Source organism: Balaenoptera ricei, chromosome 8 (assembly GCF_028023285.1).
Source record: "Balaenoptera ricei isolate mBalRic1 chromosome 8, mBalRic1.hap2, whole genome shotgun sequence".
NCBI classification, from domain to species: Eukaryota; Metazoa; Chordata; class Mammalia; order Artiodactyla; family Balaenopteridae; genus Balaenoptera; species Balaenoptera ricei.
The window spans coordinates 29,906,797-29,930,244 of record NC_082646.1 but is presented as its reverse complement, the minus strand read 5'-3'; the positions used below and the strand labels follow the sequence as shown (position 1 = coordinate 29,930,244).

At 36.6% G+C, this 23,448-nt stretch overlaps 1 protein-coding gene across 11 annotated transcripts in view; it reads right to left on the bottom strand.

The window, feature by feature from the left end:
• Nucleotides 1–6,864, bottom strand: part of MSANTD4 (Myb/SANT DNA binding domain containing 4 with coiled-coils) — a 41,218-nt gene extending 34,354 nt beyond the window's left edge. For 6 of the 11 annotated variants that reach the window (XR_009504578.1, XR_009504576.1, XR_009504579.1 and 3 more), the window contains exons 1-2: nt 2,219–2,322; nt 605–753 (exon numbers count right to left, since the gene is read on the bottom strand). The gene's annotated coding sequence lies outside the window, so the exon portion shown is untranslated. The other 5 variants (XR_009504577.1, XR_009504580.1, XR_009504582.1 and 2 more) reach the window with 5 other exon arrangements.
• Nucleotides 6,865–23,448: the final 16,584 nt, after the last annotated feature.

Sequence of the window (23,448 nt, the reverse complement as noted above, 5' to 3'; positions counted from 1 at the left end):
GAAAGGCCACAATAATATTGGTATTGTTCTAGTTCATAGGTCAAGTGGTAGGTCTGTGGGTCTTTATCATTATGCTTTATAACATTAGTGGTATATTGGAGCCTGCTGATGTGAGCTGGCAAAGGTCATTGTGCACATCTCTTCCCAACTCCACATTCAGTAATGTCATATTGGGAACTAGAAACTGGCCAAGATGGCAGTATTTACAACATAGAAATGGATAAATGTTACAAACTAGAATATTTTTCTTTTGAGTGGTCAAGGAGTTAGTTTACTAGCACACTTAAAACTACATGATTTTTGCATATTTCAAATATTACCTAATAAAAATTAAGAAAATGGAATGTTTTTAACATCTGATCCCACAACAGTTTAGTGAACATTCTAAAAGACTTGTAATTTTAGAGGATCACATTTAATTAGCACTGACCTAATATTCCTTATGTAATTCAAGTTATCAATTGGGCTGAGCAAGTATTCTGCTTTTCTCTAGACGCGACTGAAGAATACTCATGAAATACTATATTTATAAGCAACACAAAAAAGGAACTGAAGCAAACTGATTTACACATTATTAAACCAGTCCAAATATACTTTTTAGTACCTATGTTGCGGTTGCGGCATATTTCAAGGAATTACTGCAGTCAAACTTGGCTTTCTCCTTCCTCTACCATTTGCTCCACCCCTATGAGGATCTGGAAGATGGTAGCCCACCTGCTCCAAAGGCAGTATCCTGAACACATAACACTGTGCCTAACAAATAGAAGGAGGTAAAAATACAACTTAAAATAAGATGGTGATTGAGGGATGGGAAAGAGAGCAGAAAATGAAATGGAAAATAACTCAAGTAAGGTCAGCTAGCAAAACTGAAACTGCTATGGGCAAAGCATATGTTTAAGGAAAAGGCAGCTCAAGTCAATATAGGCAAGAAGCAGTTTATGAGATTAACTGAAGACTTTAGATAAACTACCTACCCTATAACTATGCCAAAGAACATAACAGTTAACAAGTTATACAAAATTCTGAGAGGAATTTTAAATAAATAGGCTATGTTACTACTTAGGCAGTATGAACCAATGATGAGGTTATCAAAGACATATTTAAAAAATGAAATCAGCAGGTTAGATGTCCTTAAAAATAGAACAGATTGCTAAAGTTACATCAAATCCCATATCAAATTAAATACTTACAATGCATTAAGGATGACTTTTTGCTTCCAAAAGATACAGAATGTTTCAGACCATTTAAATAGCTTCTTGAACCATTTAAAAAGCACTATCATATTTAAAAGGTAGAAACATGGTAAAAATATAAATATTCATCAGTAAGGGATTGGATGAATAAACTATACTACAGCTACATAATGGAATATGATGCCCAATTAGAGTATGAATATGGCTTAGCATAACATTTTACTATGTTAATGCAAGACAACAAAACCAGAAAAGGAATGTGTACATATGTCTATGTGTGTGTACATACTCACAGAAGCTCAGTTTTCAACTTAGGAACATTTATAGACAGAATATGCTATGCTCTACAACAGGTTCACTCACTCTGTCCACCACCAACCACCAGTTCTAGGGATCATGTATACAGTCGTTTGTCTCAGTCATATAGCTGTTTGTTTGCCTAGAGCACATCTGTTTCATTTTACTTTGAGGTGATTAACATTATATTAAAAATATATTTATGAGGAATTTTTATTACAGAAAAATACACTTTTTAAAGTTCCATAAACCCAATACCCACAAATCTGTTGACTTAAAAAAAAAAAAAAAGTAAAATGCACAGATATGGTTAGAGAACCTAAACAAAGGAACAAAATTAAGTGAAAATCTCTCTCCACCACCAGTGTAACTGATATTAATAATTTCTTGAGCTGTTTTCCAGAAAATCATATATGAATATAAAAGTACATATGTATTTATGAACACATTATATATTACACATATTACATGAATGCATATTAATTCCATTCATTAATTTAAAAAGCAGTGACTGTTGAAGATGCTGAGATGTAAAATTATAAAAAAATGAAAGGAAAATTGAAAACAGAAAAATGAGATGTATATGAATGATTCTAAAGGACAAATGAAGAGACAAAGAGGGAATCATGAATGTAAAAACTTAGCACCCTCTACAATGAAAAATAATCAACAAAAAATGAAGAAAAATTATGAAATTGAAAAAATTCTAAAGATGTTGTCTCTCAAACCTTATGTATTTGAATCATCTGGAGCGCTTATTAAAATGAGATTCTGATTCAGTAGGTCTGGAGTGGGACCAGTGATTCTACATTTCTGACAGATTCCCAAATGATGCCGATGTTGCTGGTCCTTGGACTACACCAATAGAAATAGGGATCCACACATGTAATTTAAAATCTTCTAGTAGCCTCAGAAAAGCAAAAGTGAAACAAAACCAAAAAAATGTAGAATTAATTTTAACATATTTTATTTTACCCCATAAATTCAATATATTATCTTTCCAATATATGGTCGACGTAAAAATGATTAATGAGGGAGTTTCCATTCTTGTTTTGCTACGAAGTCTTTGAATCCAGTGTATATTTTACAGTTAGAGCACATCTCATTTTGTACTAAACACATTCCAAGAACTCAATAGCATATATTAGTACGATCTACAGCACATCAAAATCACCTAGGAAGCTTTTAAAAAATACTTATAACCAGTCCCTATCTCTGAGCAATTAAAACAATCTTAAAATACTGCTAGGCATTGGGAGTTTAAAAAGTGCTCTAGCAGATATTAAGCATTCTCAACACATACACACAGAGTTAACTATGTGAGATGAGGGATGTGTTAATTATCTCTATCTTGGTAATCATTCCATAATGTATTATGTATATCGATCATCATGCTGTATACTTTAAATATATACAATTATATTTATCAATTATTCTTCAATAAAGTTAAAAAAAATCTTCTCCAGGTGATTCTCATTTGCAGCCAGGATTGAGAAGCAACCCGCTAGAGAATCAGTGTTAAAAGTCTACTTGCTCAAATGTGTACAGAGAGGCAAGATGGAGTGCAAATGTTGTAGCTGCTAAGAAATTTCCCTTCAGAGATCATTAAGGCTTCATCTGCCAGAAGACTTACAACACAGACAAAGCTGGACTCTTTTCGGAAAAATATGCCCAGTAGAAAGTCATGTCAGGTGGAAGAAGAATATGTCTAATTGTAAGAACCAATTCACACTCCTATGTGTTGGAAATACATCAAAGGAATACAAGCTAAGTCAATTTAGACTTAAGTAGAAATGGACTGCTCTCTTTAGAGAACCAAACTTTCTTATAAGTCTTTAGACAGCTACCCATATCTTTATTAGAATTAGGATTGAACTAGGAGTATACATTGGAAACATTCATTAAGATTGAGTGATTAAGACACAATGCTTCATTCAACAAATATGTATTGAGTGCTTAATACCTTTCAAAGGTTTTGTACACATTTCGGAGGTAAATTTACTCTCCCTAGTCTTACTCTCTCTCTCCCTATTACAAACCCTGAGTCCTACCTATATATCTTCATATCTACCTTTGCCAATTTTATCTGTCACCTCCAATACTAACCCCAAACATACTTTCCCAACCCACCCTCTCCAATACACGTCAGTATGGGCACACACAGTTTGTCATTCTGAAATTCCTCTAAATTCTAGATCAGTGCTGTCCCATACAAATATAATGAGAGTCACATATATAATTTTAAATCCTCTAGTAGCCACATTAAAAAAAGTAAAGAGAAACAGGTAAAAATTAATTACGATATATTTTATTTAAACTAATATACCAAAATATTATTACTTCAATATTTAAACAATATAAAAAGCAATTGAGATAGTTTACACTCTTTTTTTCTAAGTCTTCAAAATCCAGTGAGTATTTTGGACTAGCCACACTTCAAGTGCTCAATAGCAATATATGCCTATTGGCTACTGTATTGGACAGCCCAGTTCTAGCTTTCATGACCCCTACCTTAGGACTATCATACATGTATTCCTTTGGCACATGCTCCCAATTCCCATGGTCTCTGCTCTTTTGTCTGGCCAGTGACTGTTCATCCTCAGCACCTTCACTGTTCCCATTAATCTAAATCTAATGTCCCTGCTACATGATTCCACTATCAGGTTATATTATAATCACTTACTTTACATTAGGAGCAATAAGGGATCAAAGATGAATATATTATTTCTAACAAATAATTTATAATTTAGTAAAACATATATGCATAAAATTTACATGAAAAAATTTTAATAGAGACTGTAAATGTCAAGTCTGAATACGGACTACCCAGGCTTATATATTAATTCCACCACTTAGAAGCTCTGTGATCTTGAGCAAATTACTTAACCTTTTAAACTTATTTCCTAATTTATAAATGGGAAAAATAATAGAATAATACTCACGATGTTTTGAGGATTAAATGAGATAATCCAGTCAAGAAGCTTATAATACGTAGGATATAATAAGCCCTTAACAAATACCAGCTATTATCCATTTCCTAGTATAGTCTGGACATAGTAAGTGAATATTTCTTTACTCGATGAATAATGTGAATGTAAGAAAAGTGCAACAAGAGAAGTTATTAACAAAATACCCTGGGTGTTCAGAAGGAGAAATCTTTGGTGGGATCAAGGGAGGCTGTGAGAAGGAATTAGCACTTGATTTGGGTCTTAAAAAACAAATAGAATAATGAGGGACAGTAATAAATGGCAGAAGTAACAGGAATCAAAGTTGGATAGCTAGGTTGGGGCCAAATGTCAGCAAATCTTTAATGTTGGCTTGTAAGAACTTATTCTTTGCTAGAAAACTTACTATAAGAGGCAAATATATCTGTGAAAATTCACATATTTTTGAAATTCAAGCAATATACCTTTTATATGGGGGCAATGTTACTGTAATAATATACAAACTATAACATGCAAAATACAAGTGCATAATAATAAACAATGATTGCAGTTGTCAAGAGAATCCTAATTTAGGCAGAAATCCATAATCAGATTTTGCTACTCTTAGAATCTGAGATCAATTTTGTAATGATAAAAATAACAATCCTCTTAAAACTATGCTTGAGTCAATACACTCTTAAAATTTTGGCAGCAGTTGCTGTTATGTGCATATCCTGTTTCCACCCCCCAACAATTTGTAACTCCATATCGCCATCCTACAAAAGTGGTATCCCTTTGTCCCCGACTGTTCTATGCTAAACTGATTAACTATTTCATTGACAAAATGCACTTTATTTATTTTTTAATTTTTTTAAATGTCTGGCCGGGAGGCACGGCTTGCAAAGTTCCCTGACCAGGGAATCTTGGGTCGCAGCAGTAAAAGTGCGGGACCCTAACCACTAGACTACCAGGGAACTCTCAACAAAATGCACTTTAACACACATTTTTTACCTCACTGAAATTGACATCAAAATGTATCTTAGATTTCCAGTCAGTCATGGCTTAAGTGTGTGAAAATCTTTGACATCTTCTGATTAGTGTTAAGACAGTACCCAAATCAAAGCCACTTGAGTTGAAATTTGGTAGCTATGCTTTCATGAATATAAACTAAGCTATGTTTCCAGGAATTTCTTTTTTCTCTCTTCTCCTTTACATTTTGGTACTCACGTAACAGCTTATATTTTCATCATCCATTACCCAATAATTTACTCAAATATTTATCAAACTCCTACTATGTGCCAGGCACGTATTCTTGGTCCTGGGGCTAAACACCTCACAAAATATGAAAAGATGCCATTTTAGATGTCAAACACTATCCCTTTCATATTGGTTTTCTTCCCTATCTTTACAGAAGGGAATTTAGTAGTTGCAACCTCTAAAAAATTCATAGTTCTTCCATGCCCAATCACAGAGAACAGCCATTTTCCTGAAATCCCATTTCACAATAATTCTTTCCTGGTTGGAAATAGGTATAAGTAGTTCACTTAGGTAATCCTTGTGAAGATGGTGTACCACCAATGGCATATTATACCTGGGCAATTTTTTTCAAGGACTAACACTTGAAAATGAAGCTCCTAAATATTGCATGATAAGACAGAAGTAAGAGGTCTGAGTTAAATCAGGCAGTAAATTCTGGGTCCAAAATTTTTTTTAGGTAAACTCATTAGGCTGTTCAAGAAGAAAAACATCACAAAATCTACAAACTTCCCCCAACCCCCACCCCAATCCTCTTGGAAGTGTGCTCCCCACCTCCCACCAACCCCGCACCCTACCGTCGCCACTTAGAGGAAATTCACCTTCCTGCCGAATAGGACGCTCTTCTCTATAAGTTGTGGTAGGTAAATGATTAAAGTTTACTTAAGTGTCGCCGGTTACATGTAATAAAGTACCTCTCACTCCCCACCTCTTCCTTTGGAGCAGCCCCTTGGGAGAATCCAGGAAGGCTGAATTCCTGGGAGGCCAGCCAGGAGTAGGGGGCGCGCCCATGACTCGGCCACAGAGCAACGGCTGCACCTGGTAGGATGTGGGGCAACCTGGAAGAGTCCCCGCTCCGCAAATTAAGTTAGAGTCCCGACTGGGCGGCCAGAAAACTTTCGCAGCCTTGTTTCAGCGGCTTGGGCCCTCCCTACCCTCCCAGGTCAGGCGGCAGCTGCGACTGGTATTTCTCCTGAACGTCGTAGTCGGCTACGCCGCAGGGCCAGGTCCAGAGACGGCAGCGGGGGTACAGCTACCTGACGCTGCCACGCTAGCACCCACCGGCCGCAGAGCCTCCACTTCCCTAGCAGCCTCCTCCGCGACGCAACAGCTTACCTACGACGCTGGCAGCACCTCCCCACGTTCGCCTCTGGGGTGTGTGGGGGTGGGGTGGCAAAAAGACGCTTCATTAATTCCCCGCCCACTGACTTCGCCCGCCTCCTGCCGCTAAACCATTGGCTGGCGCGGCTGCCGCTCGTTTAACGAGATTCGTCCATTGGCCCGGAGGATACTGCCATTCTGGCAGAGGGCCCGCCCTAGGTCTTCCTCACAATGGAAATTGAGTCCCAAGCCGTTCCGGGTTAGTGCCCTGGAATTCCGCCCCCTTGTGAGTCATGGCCTCCCGTTCAAGCTCAGTCTTTGGCGCGCGGCTCTGTCAATCAAGAGCTCTAGGAAAGGATTGGCCCCTAGCGATCAGCCCGCTGCCTGTTCCGCCAGATTGGGACACAGGTCGCTCCGTCCCCAAACTCTACACCTATCCTGATCCTTACCTGTTAAAAGGGCGAAGAGAAAGTGGGATCCTTGAGTTGCCCCAGCTGGTTCCTAGTCCAGCAGCACCTTCTGCTCAGCCAACTGTGACCTAGTTTGGCCTCAAAATCATACCTCTGAGACTGCCCCTGCCAAAGCTCACTGGTGATTTCCTTACGGCTAAATCTAGGCATCACTTCTCTGTCCTTATCTTACCTCCTCAAAAAATATTTGACTTGTTGACCTTTCTTCATCTGATTTCCATAATGCTTCTCCTGGTTTTCCTCACTCTCAGTCCTCTTCTCTATCCCGTTTGCAGTTGCCTCTTTCGCTGCCATCTCAAGTTACGGTGTTACTAATGGGTCTGTCTTTCCATTGCCTTTGTTCAGGCCTCTATTGAAATCCTGAATTACATCAGTAGCATCCTTACTGGTCTGTCAGTTATCCTGCCAGTACGACTGTAGTCCATTGTTCACACTGTAGCCAAGACAGGATGCTTAAAGTTCTTTAGTGGAACCACACTCATCTTATGATAAAGTATAAACTCTTTACAAGAGTTTCTTCTGTTTTTCTCTCAGCATATCTTTCATCAACATTCCTCCTCTTTCGTTTTCCTTCTTCCTTACCCCAATTACTTTGCTTCTTTCAGTTCCTAGATTTGACAGTGGCCTTGGGACTTAGTTTGCATTGCATTGTTTCCACCTGGAATATTACTCCCTGCTATGCCCAGAATTTGTTTTAAAAGTTACTTTGTGAAGGAAGCCTTCCTTTCGCTCCATTCACACTATCTCCATTTCTAAGTTGTCCCTCTAATGTAGGTTTGCCAGATAAAAGACAGGATACATAACTAAGTTTGAAGTTCAGATAAATAACAAATATTTTTTAGTATAACTATGTCCCATTCAATATTTGACATCCTGTATTTTCATTTGCTAAATCTGGCAACCTACTCCATTATGCTCCCATAGTACCCTTTCCTCTGACAGCTCTTATCACACATTCCGTGTGGGCAGGTGTTTCTTGTTCACTGCTGAAATTTCTTGGCCTAGCACAGTGTCCAAAATATAATAGTCATTCAAAAGAGATTTGGTAAATAAATAATGGAATATTCTGGGTGAATCGTGAATACTTGCTCAATATTCCTGGAGGAACTCTCTTCCATAAAATAGAAGTACTTATGAAATAATGCTCTTTGAAATGTAACAATTAGTTTAGTCTTTCATATTTTTACCTATGACTTTGTGAAAGAAGCATGTCTATAACTTTGCCTAAGTAGAACAAAAAAATTTTTTCTTTTGGAAAAATATAAGAACTTGTTTTTGTTTTTTTTTTAATTTTTATTTATTTATTTATTTATCTATGGCTGTGTTGGGTCTTCGTTTCTGTGCGAGGGCTTTCTCTAGTTGTGGCAAGTGGGGGGCACTCCTCATCGCGGTGCGCAGGCCTCTCATTACCGCGGCCTCTCTTGTTGCGGAGCACAGGCTCCAGACGCGCAGGCTCAGTAATTGTGGCTCACGGGCCCAGCCGCTCCGCGGCATGTGGGATCCTCCCAGACCAGGGCTCAAACCCGTGTGCCCTGCATTGGCAGGCAGATTCTCAACCACTGCGCCACCAGGGAAGCCCAAGAACTTGTGTTTTATATTTTGGGGTTTCGTTTATAGTGGATTTTTTTGGGTGAGTGTAGTGAGAAGGCAAGAGAACTATCCATCCTTATTATGACCAAACTCTTTCTCTCTGATCCTTTCAGAGTCTGTCTGCTACTTGAATCTATTTATTTACTTCAGTAACAGGGTTAAGGCCTAGTAAGTCAGTAAGTATTAGGAACGTTCTGCTTTTATATCATGAACTCTTAACCTTCCTCCAGTTAACCTCAGTCTCCTTGCTGATTGCAAGATCTTTTCCAGATACCCTCACTATTTTTTCTCATCTGTATTTTGTCTAGGTAGACATGGACCAACAAGAGAGAAATGAAAGGTAATCCAAAATGCCTAATATTAGTACCTCATTACCAACCTGATAGTCTGCTTACTGATTTGATTTTTGTAATAGTAATTTCAGGCTAGAGATTTGACCTAACATTTATTCTAGAACTGGGTTGTTCAACTGCAGTAGCCACTTGAGCAAGCCTGATGAGCCCTTGAAATGTGGCTACTACAACTGAATAACTGAATTTTAGTTGTGTTTAATTTTAAATTTAAAGACTGATACTCAATTCAGTTACTGAATTATAATGTCTATATATGTTTGGGAAACTTGAGTTATGTGAATCCACTTTTTCAACTATAAATTTTTTGAAATCTAAGTACAGATTGAATATTTCTGATAAAAAATTAGCATGTGAATTGACATGTGCTGTAAGTGTACAGTATATACAGGATTTCAAAGATTTAATATAAAAATGTAAAATGCCTCATTGATCATTTTCATACTGATTATATTGATAAGTTGAAATTATAATACTTTGCATAATTGGATTAAGGAAAATATATTATTAAAATTAATTTTACATGTGGATTTTTTACTTTTTAAAATGAGACTAATAGGAAATTTAAACTTATATATGTGGTTGGCATTATATTTCTATTAGACAATGCTGTTCTAGACTGTGCCTGGCCACAATAAGAATATAATTGTTAACTAAAATCTTTCTATTTCATTGCTTATTATTTAACCAAAGGGAAAGAAAAAAATCACTTTTTCTTTCTTTCAGACACAGTTTAGTTAAGAAAAAAATAACCCAGTGAACATGTTATAACCTTTATTATATACCAACAGTTGCACTTAACTGTATCAATGCTGTTTTCAGTCTCCATTTTTGCCTTTACACATGCTGTTTCTTCTTCCTTGGCACAGGTACTGCTTCCTCCTTGTCCTTATGACACACTCTTATTCCCCTTTAAAACCAACTCTTCCTTGATAATGTTAGAACAGATCTTTTCCTTTCTCATATGAGTTTTACACCTATACATGTTCTATTTAGATATCATTCAATATTGCTATTACCTTTTACCTTTTTATCTTCAGCATGTAGCACATTACCTGGCACTTAGTCTGACAAAATTATATTTGATGAATTGACCTGAAAACTGACAAAAGAAAACTCACTCTGTTTTGTCCTCTGTGATAATATTGCTTGCAATTTTCATCATCCATCAGGTAAGTTATAATGGTTTGTAAAATAACACTGAAAACTTTTCACCAGCAAATTTCATGTTTCTAAAAAATTTACATTGAATGGAAAGCCCATATGTTTCCTATAGAAATTGTTGCAATTAATTTCCTTTAGATTTTGATTTCGTTATAACTGGGAAAAATAGGAAGTGTTAGAACACAAGCTATTTTTAAATGGTAATCATTATAGCAAGAGGTAGGGATGGAAAATTTTAGTTTCAAAGATCAGTTTGGTCAAATCTTGAGAAGTCAAATGGTTTCTGGCATTCCAACCAGCATCAGCTGTGGTTAGGTTGCCATTTTTATTTATGGTGGGAGGTTTGGTTTCTACTGGAATAGCCTATGAAATACTATAGGTCAATGGTTATTAGGAGAATCGTAAAAATATATTTTTTTAAAATATCATTCTGGGGCTTCCCTGGTGGCGCAGTGGTTAAGATTCCACCTGCCAATGCAGGGGACACAGGTTCGAGCCCTGGTCCGGGAAGATCCCACATGCTGCGGAGCAACTAAGCCTGTGTGCCACAACTACTGAGCCTGCAATCTAGAGCCTGCGAGCCATAACTACTGAAGCCCGCGTGCCTAGAGCCCATGCTCCACAACAAGAGAAGCCACTGCAGTGAGAATCCCACGCACCGCAATGAAGAGTAGCCCCCGCTCTCTGCAACTAGAGAAAAGCCCGCGCACAGCAACGAAGACCCAACACAGCCAAAAATTAAATAAATAATAAAATAAATAAATTTTTAAAAAAAGAAAAGGAAGAAAGTGTAGAATTTAAAAAATACACACACACACACACACACACACACACACACACACACACACATATATATATCTCATTCTGTTCTTCATTCCAGTACACCTATACATGGAGTTGCCCATGAAAGAACCAGATCAGTTGCAAATCTACTCTTGTAATTTGGAATATGTGCCCTGGTGACTATCTGTTTGGAGCTCATTTTTAAAAATCGCTTTTGGTTTATCTCTCCTGTTTAACAGTCAGAGGCCTCTTGAATAACAATTTTAGCACTTTTGTAGGATGACCACCTGTTTCTTTGAGTCCCCTGCAGAATGAGTTTTATTTATGCCAAATAGCCTATATTTTAACTACCCATCCCAAAGACACCCTTAATATTTAGTGAAAATTGATCTAGCCTTTTTTATATTGTGTATCAACAGAAAAACATATGCATAAATTTCATTTTAATAGTAAAGATTGATCATACTGTTTTCTCAGTTTGAGAAATTATTGTGACTTTTTATAATCTCTTGGTTGTGCTTATGTATGTGCATTCTTGGCTTCCTTTTATAAGAATTTCACAGATTTTTGGAGTTGGGAGCTCCAAACTCCAAGAATCACTTGCCAGTTCTCTTTCCTCAACTCATTTAAAAAATAAGTTTTGAAGACTGTTCTGTGCTAAACACTGATCTAAGGGCTTCATTTACATTAATCTATTGGACTATTATGATAACCCTAAGTAGGAAGTCTACTGGTATTCCTCACATTTTTTAGATGAGGAAACTGAGGCAAAATGATGTTAAGTATCTTTCCAAGGTTGCAGAATTAGTAAGTGGCAGAGCTGGAATTTAAACCCAGTTAGCCTACATTTAAACTCCATGCTGTAACATCACTCAAAATGGATGTGTATTCTTGAGTTCCTTTTATAAGACTCTCACAGATTTTTGGAGTTGGGAGCTCCAAACTCCAAAAATCACTGGCCAGTTCTCTTTCCTCAACTCATTTTAAAAATAAGTCTCCTTGCACTACTTGCAAGGTGATTGTTTTAAAGATGCCAAAACGTTTGAAAAGATTTTAGTGAAGTAGAGGGATAACAAAAGTGTCCCCACAAAACACTGTCTTTCTCCTAACATTTGTTGGGCTGTGTTGTAAGCTCCTCAAAGGCGGGGATCATGTCTTTCTTTTGCCCCCAGCACCTAGCAAAGACCTTGAATTCACAGTTTATTCCCAAACAAATTTAGATTTCAGGTTGTGGGATGGACAATGGTCATATAATTCCTCTGAACAGTAGCCTTAGTCAATGAATCTATCATTGGTTAGCAGCTGACTGAAAGGTTTTTTTAAAACTTTTTATTGGCGCATAGTTGATATACAATGTTGTATTAGTTTCAGGTGTACAGCAAAGTGAATCAGTTATACATACACATATATCCACTCTTTTTTAGATTCTTTAGATTCTTTTCCCATATAGGCCATTACAGAGTACTGAGTAGAGTTCGCTGTACAGTGGGTCCTTATTAGTTATCTGTTTTATATAAGCTTTTCTATACTACATTTCCCATTGCTTTTACTTCACTTCACCAGTTTCCATGGAATGCCTTCTGCTAAACACCACAGTCTGTATTGTCTGTGAGAAAAGTTTGTTCTTGATTTTTTTTCCTATTCACATTATTTGTTTATGGGGAGTAATAGTGGCTGTGATCAATACGCAGTAACAATAACACAAATGTAAATAGGATCCTAAGTTGGCCTAGAAAACTTGCCTTTGGTTACTCAACTTATTTAAATTTTTTAAAGACAGGAGTAGTGGTTCCTGGCAAGACTTTTTGGGGGAAAAGCATTTCACAAGATCCAGAAATAAACAGTGCCTCAAATTTTAGCTTATCCCACATTCACAAGCATACAACACTGTCTTTATATACTATTTAACACATTACACCATTCATATATATGCAAGTACAAGATATGAAAATACATATTTAAACCATAGTTAATAAGGTAGATAGGGGGATCCTAGTGATAAATCATTTTTCAGTATAACTTCTAACTTCATGAAAAGATCAATTAAAAGACTATTTTATTATCATGCTTTTATTTATAGTGTGTATCCTTTCATTTCTGTTCTCAAGATGTTATCTTTTAATCTCCATTTTCCAAAAGAGAAAGCGTGTCCAGAGTTATTTGTGGCTTATCTAGTAACTAATTAGTGGCTAATCTGAGACCATATCAGAAGTCTACCAGCTCCTGCTCTAGGTTCTTTCCACTATATGATGTTCTACTTCAGAGTCATGTTCTGCCTGTTCAAATAGCATGTTCTTCTATATCAAGTTATTTGATTTCTCAAAAGCTTCATGATTTGAGAAACAAAAGACAAAAAACATAAAACAAAATAGACCCATGTTATGTCCTTTCTGAATTCCTTCCATTTCTATAATTCCCAGCTACAAAATGTAACAACTACTACAATTGCTGGACACTAACTAAATACTAGACACTATTAAGTACTTCACATGTATTATCTCTTTAAAAGGGTTTATAGTTAGGGAAAATGAGTCATAGAGTCTAGTTTAGTTTATATTGAGCTGTGTAGGCTCTTTGTATATTTTGGAAATTAATGCCTTGTTGGTCACATCATTTGCAAATAGTTTCTCCCATTCTGTAGGTTGTCTTTTCATTTTGTTTATGGTTTCCTTTGCTGTGCAAAAGCTTTTACATTTAATTAGGTCCCATTTGTTTATATTTGTTTTTATTTCCATTACTCTAGGAGACAGATACAAAAAAGTATTGCTGCGATTTGTATCAAACACTGTTCTGCCTATGTTTTCCTATAGAAGTTTTATAGTATCTGGCCTTTCTTAGCTTTTGAATACATTTTGAGTTTATTTCTGTATATGGTATTAGAGAATATTTCAATTTCATTCTTTTACTCATAGCTGTCCAGTTTTCCCAGCTCACTTATTGAAGACACTGTCTTTTCTCCATTGTATATACTTGCCTCCTTTGTTGTAGATTAACAGACCATAGGTGTGTGGGTTTATTTCTGGGATTTCTATCCTGTTCCATTGATCTATGTGCCTGTTTTTCTGCCAGTAACATAATGTCTTGATTACTGTAGCTTTGTTGTATAGTCTGAAGTCAGGAAACGTGATTCCTCCAGCTCCATTCTTCTTTCTCAAAATTGTTTTGGCTATTCAGGGTCTTTTGTGTCTCCATACAGATGAAAAAATTTTTTGTTCTAGTTCTGTGAAAAATGCCATTGGTAATTTGATAGGGATTGCATTGAATCTGTACATTGCCTTTGGGTAGTATAGTCATTTTAACAATATTGATTCTTTCAATCCAAGAACATGGTATATCTTTCCATCTGTTTGTGTCATCCTCAATTTCTTTCATCAGCATCTTATAGTTTTCAGAATACAGAACTTTCTGCCTCATTAGGTAGGTTTATTCCTAGGTATTTTATTTTTTTGATGCAATGGTAAATGGAATTGTTTCCTTAATTTCTCTTTCTGATAGTTTGTTTTTAGCATATAGAAATGCACAGATTTCTGTATATTAATTTTGTATCCTGCAACTTTACCAAATTCATTGATGAGCTCTAGTATCAATCGTTTTCTGGTGGCATCTTTAGGATTTTCTATGCATAGTATCATGTCATCTGCAAACAGTGACACTTTTTTTTCTTCATATCTTTAAAGGTTTTTTTTTTTAAACAAATAAATACATTTAAATTTTCTTCACAGTTCTGCTTACAGTATCACTTCACAACCAATTATTCCTCTTCCCCTCCCTGAATCCTCAATTTGCTCACATTCACAATGCCTTCCAAAAATACTAAACATTTAGCATAAAGCTTGGAGGAGACATGAAATGGAATGGACAATGAAGGCTGGGGGAATGGGGAAGTAAGGATTATCTACCCACCTACCTACTAATTTGCCTGTCCCCCCACCCTCCTTTGTTTTTTTTTTTTTTATTTTTATTGGAGTATAGTTGATTTACAATGTTGTGTTAGTTTCAAGTGTACAGCAAAGTAAATCTGCTATACATATACATATATCCACTCAATTTTAGGTTCTTTTCCCATATAGGCCATTGCAGAGTATTGAGTAGAGTTCCCTATGCTATACAGTAGGTCCTTATTAGTTATTTATTCAATATTTCATATATAGTAGTATGTATATATCAATCCCAATCTCCCAATTTATCCCTCCCCTTCTTTCCCCCACTGGTAACCATAAGTTTGTTCTCTACATCTGTGACTCTATTTCTGATTTGTAAATAGTTCATTTGTACCATTGTGATATCATATGATATTTGCCCTTCACTGTCTGACTTACTTTACTCAGTATGACAATCTCTAGGTCCACCCATGTTGCTGCAAATGGCATTATTTCATTCTTTTTCATGGCTGAGTAATAGTCTATTGTATATATGTACCACATCTTCTTTATCCATTCCTCTGTCAATGGACATTTAGGTTGCTTCCACATCGTGGCTATTGTAAATAGTGCTGCAATGAACACTGGGGTGCATGTACCTTTTCGAATTATGGTTTTCTCCAGATATATGCCCAGGAGTGGTATTGCTGGATGATATGGTACCTCTGTTTTCAGTTTTTAAAGGAACCTCCATACTGTCCTCCATAGTGGCTGTACCAGTTTACATTCCAACCAACAGTGTAGGAGGGTTCCCTTTTTACCACACCCTCATTAGCATTCATCCTTTGTAGACATTTTGATGATAGCTGTTTTGAACAGTGTGAGGTGATACGGCATTGTAGTTTTGATTTGCATTTCTTTAGTAATTAGTGATATTGAGCAACTTATCCTGTGCTTTTTAGCCATCTGTTTGTCTTCTTTGGGAAAATGTCTATTTAGATCTTCCACCCATTTTTTGATTGGGTTGTTGGTTTTTTTGATACTGAGCTGCATGAGCTGTTTGCATATTTTGAAGATTAATCCATTGTCAGTTGTTTCATTTGCAAATATTTTCTCCCATTCTATGGGCTGTCATTTTCTTTTGTTTGTGGTTTCCTTTGCTGTATAAAAGCTTTTAAGTTTAATTAGGTCCCATTTGTTTATTTATGTTTTTGTTTTTATTTCCCCAGAAGGTGGATCATGAAAGATCTTGCTGCGATTTATGTCAAAGAGTGTTCTTCCTATGTTTTCCTTTAAGAGTTTTATAGTACCCAGGCTTACAGTTAGGATTTTAATCCATTTTGAGTTTGTTTTTGTATATGGTATTAGAGAATGTTCTAATTTCATTCTTTTACATTTAGCTGTCCAGTTTTCCCAGTACTGCTTATTGAAGAGACTGTCTTTTCTCCATTGTATATTCTTGCCTCCTTCGTCATAGATTAGGTGTCCATCGGTGCGTGAGTTTATCTCTGGGCTTTCTATCCTGTTCTATTGAGCTATATTTCTGTTTTTGTGCCAGTACCATACCGTTTTGATTACTGTAGCTTTGTACTATAGTCTGAAGTCAGAGAGCCTGATTCCTCCAGGTCTGTTTTCCTTTCTCAAGATTGCTTTGGCTATTTGTGGTCTTCTGTGTTTCTATGAAAACTGTAAATGTTTTTGCTCTAACCGTGATAGTTTTACTTCTTCCTTTCCAATATGGATTCCTTTTATTTGTTCTTCCTTTCTGATTGCTGTAGCTAGGACTTCTGAATCTATGTTGAATAAAAGTGCCGAGGGTGGGCATCTTTGTCTTGTTCCTGATCTTAGAGGGAATGCTTTCAGCTTTTCATCCCTGAGTATGATGTTAGCTGTGGGTTTGTCATATATGACCTTTATTACATTGAGGTATGTTCCCTCTATGCCCATTTTCTGGAGTTCTTATCATAAGTGGATATTGAAATTTATCAAAACCTTCTTCTGAATCTATCTAGATGATCAAATTGTTTTTATCCTTCAATTTGTAAGTGGTATATTAATTTGCAGATATTGAAAAATCCTTGCATCCCTGGGATAAATCCCACTGGATCATGGTGTATGATCCTTTTAATGTATTGTTGGATTTGATTTGCTAGTATTTTGTTGGGGATTTTTGTATCACTTGGCCTGGAATTTTCTATTTTGTGTTTTTTCTTTGTCTGGTTTTGGTATGGAGGTGATGGGGGCCTCATGGAATGAGTTCAGATGTGTTCCTTCATGTGCATTTTTTTTTTTTGGAATATTTTCAGAAGGATAGGTTTTAACTCTTCTCCAAATGTTTGGTAGAATTCACCTGTGAAGCCATCTGGTCCTGGACTTTTGTTTGCTGGGAGTTTCTAAATTACTGATTCAATTTCAGTACTGGTAATTGGTCTGTTCATATTTTCTATTTCTTCCTGTTTCAGTCTTAAGAGATTGTACCTTTCTAAGAATTTGTGCATTTCTTCTAGGTTGTCCATTTTATTGGTGTATAGTTGCTCATAGTAGTCTCTTATGATCCCTTTTATTTCCATGGTATTGGTTGTCCCTTCTCCTTTTTCATTTCTGATTTTATTCATCTGGGCCCTCTCCCTTTTTTTCTTGATGTGTCTGCCCTATGGTTTATCAATTTTGTTTATCTTTTCAAAGAGCCAGCTTTTAGTTTCATTGATTTTTTCTATTGTTGTCTTAGTCTCTATTTTATTTATTATGTCTCTAATCTTTATGATTTCTTTCCTTCTACTAACTTTGGGTTTTGTTTTTTCTTCTTTCTCTAGTTGCTTTAGGTGTAAGTTTAGGTTGTTTATTTGAGATTTTTCTAGTTTCCTGAGGTAAGCTTGTATCTCTATAAACTTCCCTCTCAGAACTGCTTTTGCTGTATCCCATAGGTTTTGGATTGTCTTGTTTTTGTTTTCATTTGTCTCTAGGTATGTTTTGAGTTCTTCTTTGATTTCTTCAGCGATCCATTGGTTGCTTAATAGCATACTGTTTAGCCTCCACGTGTTTGTGTTTTTTGCAGTTTTTTTCTTGTAGTTGGTTTCTAGCCTCATAGCGTTATGGTCGGAAAAGATGCTTGATATGACTTCAATTTTCTTAAATTTACCGAGGCTTGCTCTGTGGCCCAGCATGTGATCTATCTGTGAGAATGTTCCATCTGCACTTGAAAAGGATGTGTATTCTGCTGCTTTCAGATGGAATGTTCTATAAATATCAATTAAGTCCATCTGGTCTAAAGCATGAATTAAGGCCTGTATTTCCTTATTTATTTTCTGTCTGGATGACCTGTCCATTGATGTAAGCAGAGTGTTGAAATACCCCACTATTATTGTGTTACTGTCTATTTCTCCTTTATGTCTGTTAACATTTGCCTTATATATGGGGGTGCTCCTATGTTGCATGCATATTTACAATTGTTATATCTTCTTCTTGGGTTGATTCTTTGCTCATTATGTAGTGTCCTTCTTTGTGTTTTCTAACAGTCTGTATTTTAAAGTCTATTTTGTTTGATATAAATATTGCTACTCCAACCTTCTTTTGATTTCCATTTGCACGAATAACTTTTTCCAACTCCTCACTTTCATTTTGTATGTGTCTCTATATCTGAAGTCAGTCTCTTGTAGGCAACATATATACAGGTTTTGTTTTTGTATCCATTCAACCTGTCTGTGTCTTTTGGTTGAAGCATTTAGTCCATTTACATTTAACTATTGATATGTGTTTTCTTATCGCCATTTTGTTAATTGTTTTGGATTTGTTTTTGTAGGTCTTTTGTTCCTCTTTCTACTTTTGTTCTCTTTTCTTTTGATTTGGTGACTATCTTTAGTGTTATGTCTGGATTCCTTTTTCTTTTTTGTGTGTATATCTACCATAGATATTTGTCTTGTGGTTACCATGAGGTTTCAGTATGAGTCTATATATATATATATATATATATATATATATACACATATATATGTATATATATATATATGCACACATGTATATATACATACATACGTGATTGTGTTAAGCTGCTGATCTCTTAATTTCAAATGCATTTTAAATATACTCCATTTGTACTCTCCTCCACTCACGATTACTGTTTTTGATATCATATTTACATCTAATTATTTTGTGTATCCCTTAACTACTTATTGTGGATACAGGTGAGTTTACTACTTTTGTCTTTTAAGCTCCCTACTAGTTTGTGTGTGGATGATTTCCTATCTTTACTCTATGTTTGCCTTTACTGGTGAGCTTTTTCATTCCATAATTTTTTTTGTTTCTAGTTGTGACCTTTTCTTTTTCACCTTGAAAATTTCCTTTAATATTTTTTGTAAAGGTGGTTTAGTGGTGCTGAAATCTTTTAGCTTTTGCTTGTCTGTAAAGCTTTTGATTTCTCCATCAAATCTGAAGGAGAGCCTTGCTGGGTAGAGTATTCTTGGTTGTAGGTCTTCCCTTTCATCTCTTTAAATATATTATGCCATTCTCTTCTGGCCTGCAGAGTTTCTGCTGAAAAATCAGCTGATAGCCTTATGGAGTTCCCTTGCATGTTATTTGTTGCTTTTCCCTTGTTTCGTTTAATAGTCTCTCTTTATCTTTAATTTTCATCATTTTGATTATAAGGTGCCTTGGGATGTTCCTCTTTGAATTAATCCTGTATGGGATTCTCTGCACTTCCCGGACTTGGGTGACTGTTTCCTTTCCCATGTTAGGGACGTTTTCAGCCATTATCTCTTCAAATATTTTCCCAGGCCCTTTCTCTCGCTCTTCTCTTTCTGGGACCCCTATAATGCAAATATTAGTGTGCTTGATGTTGTCCCAGAAGTCTCTTAAGCTGTCCTCATTTCTTTCATTCGTTTTTCTTTTTTCTGTTCTACAGTAGTGATTCCACTACTCTGTCTTCCAGCTCAATGATCCATTCTTCTGCATCATTTAGTCTATTACTAATTCCTTCTAGTGTATTTTTCATTCCAGTTATTGTATTCTTCAACTCTGTTTGGTTGCTCCTTATATTTTCTAACTCATTGTTAAAAACTTCTAACTTCCCACTCTGTCCATCCATTCTCCTCCTGAGTTCTTTGATCATGTTTGTGATCCTTATGCTTTCTTGGGTAGACACTTTACTTAGTTCTTCTTCTGAGGTTTTATCTTGCTCTTTCATCTGGAACATAGTCCTCTGCCACCTCATGTTATCCAAGTTGCTGTTTTGTATTTTTATGTATGTGGTAGGTTAGTTACATTTCTCAACCTTGGAGAAGTTGTTCTCTGTAGGAGATCCTATGTGTCCCAGCAGTACACTCCCTTGTTTTCACGCATGGGTCAGGGACCAGCTCTTTCCAGGGTAGGTTCTGGCCTGCTTTGTGTTCTGCAGGCTGTGGGATTGTACTTTTCTTACTTCTGGTGTCTGCCGCCTGGTGGGCAGGGATGTTCTAGATGCTTGTGCAGGCTTCCTGGTTAGAGGGGTCAGTGCCTGCCCACTGGTGGGTGGAGTTTGGCCTTGGCCCTCTGGTGGGCAGGGCTGTGTCTAAGGTCATGTCCTGAGGTGGCTGTTGGCTCAGAACGTGTTTAGGCAGCCTGTCTGCTGATGGGTGTAGTTGTGTCCCCACCCAGATAGTTGTTTTGCCTGAGGCGTCCCAGCACTGGAGAATACAGGCTGTTGGATGTGGCTAGGTTTTGGTGCTAATGACCCAGTATGTCAGCCACTAGGATGTTTCACACAGATAAATACTCCCTAATATGTTCCTCACCAGTGTCTATGTCCCCAGGGTGAGCCACAGACTCCCCAGGAGACCCTCCAACTGTAGCAGGTAGCTCTGATCCAGGCTCCCACCAAATTACTGCTTTTGCTCTTGGTTCCTGTGTAGGTGAGATTTCGTGGGCATTCTTTAAGAGTGAAGTCTCTATTTCCCTCAGTCCTTTGGAGTGCCTGCAATTAAGCCCCACTGGCCTTCAAAGCCATATGCTCTGGGATATCCTCTTCCTGGTGCTGGACTCTCAAGATGGAGAGTCTGATGTGGGCCTCAGAACTCTTATTCCTATGGGAGAACCTCTGCAATTTAACTGTTCTCCAATCTGTGGGCTGCCCGCCTGGGGTTTATGGGATTTGATCATACCACAAGTCCACACCTCCTACCTGTTTCATTGTTCTTTCTTTATGTCTTTAGTTGTAGTTTTCTGGTAAGTTTCAGTCTCTTTCATTGATGGTTGTTCTGCACCTTTTTGTGATCTTGGTATACTTGTGGGAGGAGGTGAGCTCAGGGTCTTTCTACTCCACCTTCTTTGCTGCTCACTCCTCAGACCAAATGTTTTGTTGACATCTTCAACTTTTCTTGTTCACACCCTATGTCCCATCCATCAGGAATTCTTGTAGGCTCTCCCTTCAGAAAATAACCAGAATTACCCCTTCTTCTGCTTCTATCTGGGCCACAGTCATATCCAATATGGATTATTTTAATAGCCTCTTGATTATTCTCTCTGCTTCCACTCTTCCACCCCTGCAATCTGTTCCCAATACAACATCCAGAGTGACATCATTAAGATAAATATAGATCAAATCGTCTCATTTTTCTGCTCAAAACCTTCCAATGGCTCCAAATTTCTCTAAAATCAAAGCCCATACAGTGGACCTGTTCCCTCTTATGTTTCTGACCTCCTCTCTTACTACTCTCCACTTCACTCACTCACCACAGGTAGTTCCTCCTGAGGGCTTTTACACTGGCTGTTTCCTTTGGTTGGAATGTTCTTCCCCCAGCTTTCTGTATGGCTAAATCCCTCTCCACCTTCAAAGCTAAGTTCAAATGTCACCTTCTCAATAACACTTATTTTAATACTCTGTTTAAACCTACAACCATCCCACTTCCCCTAAAGCCTCCAACCCCTCACACTCTGCTCTTCGTTTACCCATGGCACTGCTCAACTTCTAACATACTATATAGTTATATTTTATATCTCCCTCTAATAGGCTTTAATTTCTGTTAAGGACAGCATTCTTTGTCTCTCGTTTCACTGATATATCTCAAGTACCTAATACCTGGTACATCATGGGTGCCTAATAGATATTTATTGAATAACTAAATGAAGTTTTAGAAACTGCATATTTTACCTGTATCAGTGTCAGAACCAATGCCAAAATAAATTTAAATACATTATAGAGCAATTTGATAATCAACATTAACTGTTCCAGGCGACAAATTTATTTTCTGAAGGTAAATCATATCTTAAGTCCAGTTCCAGGTCAAATTGTCAAGAAAGGTTATTACCCTTTCTCCCTCTACTAGTCTTCCCTCCTTATCTTATTTTCCTTACCTGTATCCCATTTTGAAAGAAATCTGCTACATAAACTAATTCCTTCTAGCATATTGGTCCATAATGGATTGAAGTAGGTACTTCATCAGAAAAATGCCTATAATTTCTTTATTTTCAAAATTCATAGTTTTCTTAAACTAATGTTTTTTGTCTTATACATTTAGTTGTCTTGTGTTTGTGAATATTTGAGAGATTTAAACATCAATTTTGCAATGTGGAATTATTTTTATTTGAACAAGTCATTCCTCTTTCACTCTTAATTCCCTTCACTAGGAATTTGGTTTAGGGAGTCAGAGGGCTCAATCACTAAGCTATTTAGCATCTTAGTGATTCAGTTTCTTCCTCTGAAAGATGCAAATATTAGTAGTGTCATCATCACAGGATCATTGTGAGAATTCAGTGTGTTAACATATATAGAACCCATTGAATAGTGCCAGGCCTATAATAGCACGATATGAGGGTTAGTTTTTATTATTGATACTCCAATTTTGAAATTTAAGTTGTATATTTATTTACAAATATAATTCTGTGGCTTTTTAGCTTAGGGTATGGATTTAAAGTTAAAGAGAACAGGATGACATAACACAATTTTAAAATGGTAGCTTTGCTCAGTGATCTAACAAATAAATTACTTAATATTACATAAATCAATATATACTATACTTAATGTTTACCTGCTTCTTTCCTTATTTCATTCTAAAGTTTCTGAGGGCTAGAATGGGAGAAAATATTTGCAAATGATGCAACTGACAAAAGATTAATCTCCAAAATATACAAGCAGCTCATGCAGGTCAATATCAAAAAAACAAACAACCCAGTCAAAAAATGGGTGGAAAACCTAAATAGACATTTCTCCAAAGAAGACATACAGATGGCCAGCAAACACATGAAAAGATGCTCAACATCGCTAATTATTAGACAAATGAAAATCAAAACTACAGTAAGGTATCACCTCACACTGGTCAGAATGGCCATCATCAAAAAATCTAGAAACAATAAATGCTGGAGAGGGTGTGGAGAAAAGGGAACCCTCTTACACTGTTGGTGGGAATGTAACTTGATACAGCCACTATGGAGAACAGTATGGACATTCCTTTAAAAACCTAAAAATAGAACTACCATATGACCCAGCAATCCCA